We start from the raw sequence: 5,759 nt of genomic DNA, 5'->3' as shown, positions 1-5,759 counted from the left end.
TCTTTGATCTTCCGCATTTTGGCACTTTTTATTCCTTCCAGCTTCTGCGTATTTGTCATAGCATAGAACTTCGTATTTCAGTACTTCCTTATGTCAGTCATTCAGGACCTCTGTTACAGGCAGTGTTAAAGTGCTGGGGGGATACAAAGATTAATCCTTCAGGTAATTGTGTACTCAGGGAGCTCACATCATAGGCTAGGCCTCGGGACAAATAGTGAACAAAAACTTGGGAGATGGGAAGTGTAGCAATAGATATGGATAGAGTATTTAGATTTAGAAGGGGAAACACAACCTTTTTTCTTCCCTTGTTAAGTATATGAGTGTTCCAAATAATACTCAAGACCATTTTCTTGAAATGCCACAACTAGGAAAATCTTACTTTGTGGGGACTGTGGGCATAATAACACTTGGCAGTCAACTCTGTGTTGTTGCGTTACAGAAGTATAACTTGGGTTCTGGTCCTGTTAAGGAAATGCAGTTTCCTCAGAGCCTTAGGTTTTTCCACATTCAGAGGTATGTTTGGACTTAACGTACTTCTAAAAAATTGCTTTAAGCTTGGTCTCCTTTCTCAGGAGCATACCAAAGGTATCAGTATGCCTGATAGTGTGCTGCTTAGCTTCAGGGAAAAACTTTAAAATTTTAAAAACCCTTCTATTTTTAGTTTTATTCTCTCAAAGAACTATATTTTTGTATGTCAGTTCTGGAAATTAAAAGATTCATTAAGGATTGGCTTAATGCCAGCCATTAGGCTATAGCATTAAGAAAGTATAGCATGATGGGTTTCTGATTTCATCCTGTTTCTTAAGATTCTTACAATTTTTAAAACCTATTTTGTGCTCAGATACTTGAATGGGATTTCATTAACCCTTATTGCTGTCAGGTACAAAGTCTTATGAATGGTGTCTGGTCCCTCTAAGTTAAAGTACTTCATGCCAGAAAGTGAGTTGACAGGCCAAAACTGAAGGAGAACTATTTATTTGGCCTTGTATCGAAACTCTAAACTGTAATTACTTTTGCTTTAAAGAGAGTCACTGGGGAGAGGATCATTTGCTGAGTATTTAAGTTTGAGTGAGAGACAGCATCTATTCTTACAGTTTATCTATTTTGACATGTGATAAAGATGCTATATTCAACTTCCTGAACTGTTAAATTACCTCCAAGGAAGAGGGGAAGGTGATTAGTTGTTACAAGTAGCATGGTTTTATTTACCCATTCAGTTTTGTGCAAGTTTTCATTTTTTCTATTTAGCAAGAATTCTTCTGACAAGAAATGAGTGATAATGAACTTCATTTGTATTCTAACATCAAATGCTGTTCTGCATGGCTCACCCAGCATTATACCAACCTTGAGAACATAAAGGCTGAGAAGGAGCGGGGAGGCAGGTACCTTGTCTAAGGCCTACTCTAACTCCTAAATTATTTATTTTATCCTGGTAGGCTTGTAAGGGCTGTGGACTTAATTGAAACATTAACCACACTTGATTATTAGTTGGTAGTTTCCTCTACTAGGAGAGTGAAAGATGTATAACTAAATCTCCAGCCTGATGACAGTGTTGAACACTCAGTACATACGTTACTACATTTTGCATGGGTAATGTTTTGCAGGTGGGCCTGGACATAAGGAAACAAGTTAGTGCAGTAATTCAAATGGTAAAATGTAAAAGGGTAAATTTAGGCTCTGGCATTGAGAATTGGAGAGAGATTCCAGAGATATGTCAAATAGGATTTGGTGATAACTTGTATATATACTGCCTGTCATGCTTTGCTCTGAACACTTAATGTTGTCTAAACTGGAAGCCAAATATTAGCTTACAAGTTATAGTGTCAGCCTGCATAACTTCATTGTTTATGTGAAGAACCTATCCAGAACTCTAGCTTACATTTCTTAGCCTCAAATCCAGTGACCTTTACTTCCATACTCTCCTTAGCACCCCATTCCTGTGGCTGTATCTCATCACAAGTTTAGGGGTGATAGCTGTAAAGCTGCTTCCAATACAGTTAACACCCTCCATGAGGAGTATACCTCCCTCCCTCAACCATTGGTTTTTTTTTTTGTTCTCACAACTAATTAGCCTCATAGCTCTAGTTTTTTCCAGAGAACTAGACCTTGGTGGTTCTCAGACAATCAAAATTATGGAACTATGGATTCATCAGTCCCAACCCTCAGGCTTTCGTATAGTAGGTGATGTGGGGCCCAGGAATTTGCAATTTAACTGATACTTGACAACGACTGAAGTGTGATCCCGGCTACCAGCATGAGTCTCCCCTAGGAACCTGTTAGATACATAAATTTCGGGCACCCGCACAGACCTCCTAAATCAGAACTGAGACAGTAGAGTCCAGTGATCTGCCATAAGCCCTCCAGGTGATTCTGATGTGCTGAAGTTTGACATCATCTCTTTCAGATCTAAAAGACAGATTCTGAATTAGTCCTGCTGCGGTATCAGCTCCATCCAGTGTGACTTTTTGTGATGCAATGTTCTGTATCTCTCCATTGACTGATAAAGTAGCTGCCAGCTGCATAGAGCTGTTAGGGATCTGGAATGTGGCTAGTATGACTGAAAACTGAATATTTAATTTTATACTAAATTGAATCCCGTATAGCTAGTGATTACCATAGATAAAGCAGAGCTAGGTGATTCTGATGCTGGTGGTTCCTGGCCCACTCACTGAAAAAAAAATTCAAATTCTTATTGATAGGGGGAAATCCTCCAAGAACGATACAGAATGTAAAAGCTACAAAGGAAAGTTAAAAAAAAAATAACATTAAAAGTAACATGGGTCAGGAGTTCCCCTGGCTGTCCAAGTGGTTAGGACTCTGCATGCTTACTGCTTAGGGCCCAGGTTCAATCCCTGGTCGGGGAACTAAGATCCCATAAGCCGCGTGGTGTGGCCAAAAAAAAAAACATCAAAAGATAACTTAGGTTAAAAGGTAAGTGATATACTTGAATAAAATATTTACAACATTGAACAAAGCATTTGAAGAGCACTAATCATGACAAGCCAATAGAAAAGAATGGGCATAAAGAGATAGGTAATTCACTGGAGAAATAAAAATGACCAATAAAGTATTGTCTTAGAAATTAGGGAAATGCAACTTCAGTCAACGAAGTAATTTCATACATTTAGTATTAGGCACATTTTTTAAAAAAGTTTTGGCAAAGATTCTGGGAACCTGGTAAATTAGCATAATGTTTTAGAAGGCATTTGGCAGAATCTCATTTAAATGAACATAATTTTAGGAAATTCCCTGGCGGTCCTGTGGTTAGGATTCTGAACTCTCACTGCATAGGTACCAGGTTAGATCCCTGGTTGAAGAACTAAATCGCACATCCCACAAGACTTGTGGCACGGCCCAAAAATAAATTAAACGAACATAATTTTATGCCAACATTTTATTTCTAGGAATCTAAAGGTAGTAGTAGATGGTGTACTCAAATATTTACAACATACCCTTTTTTTCATTCAGTACTGCATGTAATAGCCATTTGAAACAATCCAAATAACCATTAATGGAGTAAATAAGTTACTATACATTTTTATGGCATGAGGTGTAGCTGCAGTCAATAAAGTTAAATGTACTGACACAGAAAGTTCTCCAAAACAAAGATCAGAAAACTTAAGTTTTCTGTAGTGTGCTTCCGCTGAAGTTTTTAAAAATTGGGAATGCACATGTTTTATGTACATGGAATGGATAGAAAGTAATGGATATATGCAAAACGTTTTTAGTGGTTATTTCTGGGAATGAGATATGGGTTGTGGTGAAAGGATTTATTCTAATCCTGTATACTTAGAATTTGTTCATGTATTACTTGTGTTAAAAAAAAAAACACCAAAATTGTGGTTTGACAAAAGAACATTGAAATTTTGAGGTAGAACTTGAGTAGGATACTTACATGAAATGTCAGTGTTAAACTAGTTGGAATTGAAGAGATTAAAGGACTCTGAAGCTAGGGTATTGATTGGATTATTTTCCTGGAATCTGAAATCACCCAAGATGATTGTCAAGAAATACGGTAGAGACAAAGACATTTTACTATTTCCCAGAGTACTGAAAGAATGTGTGACATGACCATTATGGATGGCAGTAAAATAAAGAGTTGGTAGGGAATTCCCTGGCGGTCCAGTGGTTAGGACTCTGTGCTTTCACTGCCGAGGGTTCAATCCCTGGTCAGGGAACTACGATCCCATAAGCCATGTGGCGCAGCCAAAAAGAGTTGGTGGAAAATGCAATCTTCACCTTAAGATAAAATTCATAAGGTTTTCAGTCATGAATTGTGGGGTCAGTCATTTGGAATTAACTTCAGGTAAGAAACCAGATTAGGTCTTTGTGGTCTGTTGTCCCATGGAAAGTAACTTGTATTTTACATGAAATACTATCTGGGAATCAAGAAATACAAAGTAGGACCAAAACATGTCAGAACTCTAAAATAGGTGACATTATTTGTTCAGAAATACTGTTAAGGCCTATCTCAACCCAAGCTAACCAAGTTTATTTACGTTTATTTTAGACAGTATTACTTATAAATTTAGCAGGTTATCTGATTTCAGAAGAGGATTTGAGGTTGCTGGGGCCAAACATTGACAGCAAAGAAGTTAGAAAAATCAAAAATTTACAAAGTTGAGCATAGTGGAGAAATATGCCTCGGTAACATTGAAAGCATTTAGCATTGCATTTTGATACAAAGATTTAATGATAACCCAGCTGCCCAAAGAACAGTTAAATTTCCTGATAATATGCTAAAAAGCAAATGTGTAAATAACATTTCAAAAAGTGATGAGCCTCAGTTAACCTGGAAATCTAGGTCGAAATCTTCACTTTGAAACTTCGATTAAGTGTCAGTTTAAATGTTTGACGGTTAATAAAATTTTGGCCACGACCAAAATTGGTGATACAAAACCAAAGGATCTTAACACTATGTCAATAGTAAGTAAAAATACTAGCCAACACAAATACAGTGCTAACTATGTGCCAGACGCCAGACATTGTTCTAAATGCTTCTTTTCACATTTTAATCTACTTAATTTTTGAGACGCCCCTATGAGATTATCTCATAATGAGGAAGGTGATATACAGAGATTTTAAACTTAGTGACAATATAGTAAGCGGCAAAAACAAGATTTTAAACCCAGTCTGGGACTTCCCTGGTGGTCCAGTGGCTAAGGCTCTGTGATCCCAATGCCGGGGGCCTGGGTTTGATCCCTGGTCAGGGAACTAGATCCCACGTGCCACAGCTAAGTGCTCACATGCTGTAAATCCCACATTCTGCAACCAAAAAACTCCCGCGTGCTGCAATTAAGGCCCAGCACAGCGAAATAAATATTTTTAAAAATTAATAAACACAATATGGCTCCAGTAGCAATACTCTTAATTATCTTATCTATAGAAACTTCAACTCTAATAGTTGAGGGAGGCAAGTGAAATATATAGGTCCCTATTAACTGGGATGATGCCCAGCATAATGGGAAGAACACAAATTGCAAAAAAAAAAAGTATATCCTGCATCCATTGAAATTACCTTTGACCCTACATCACCATGGAATGAATTCCTAGTTGCCAAACCCAGTTCTTTACAGCCCTTATTTTATAGAATGGTTATGTGATTTATACTATTGACCACTTTCTCTTTAACATTCTCTATTTTTTATTTTTACACTATGTTCTTTGGTCTTTTCCTTATTCCTCTGCTGCTTCCTTACATAGTTTATTTTTTTCTACCTGCCCCATACATGTTGCTGTTTTCTTGGGTTCTTTCCCTC

This window comes from Mesoplodon mirus (assembly GCF_964341445.2).
Source record: "Mesoplodon mirus genome assembly, chromosome: 11".
Lineage (NCBI taxonomy): Eukaryota > Metazoa > Chordata > Mammalia > Artiodactyla > Ziphiidae > Mesoplodon > Mesoplodon mirus.
This window is presented reverse-complemented; position numbering follows the sequence as displayed.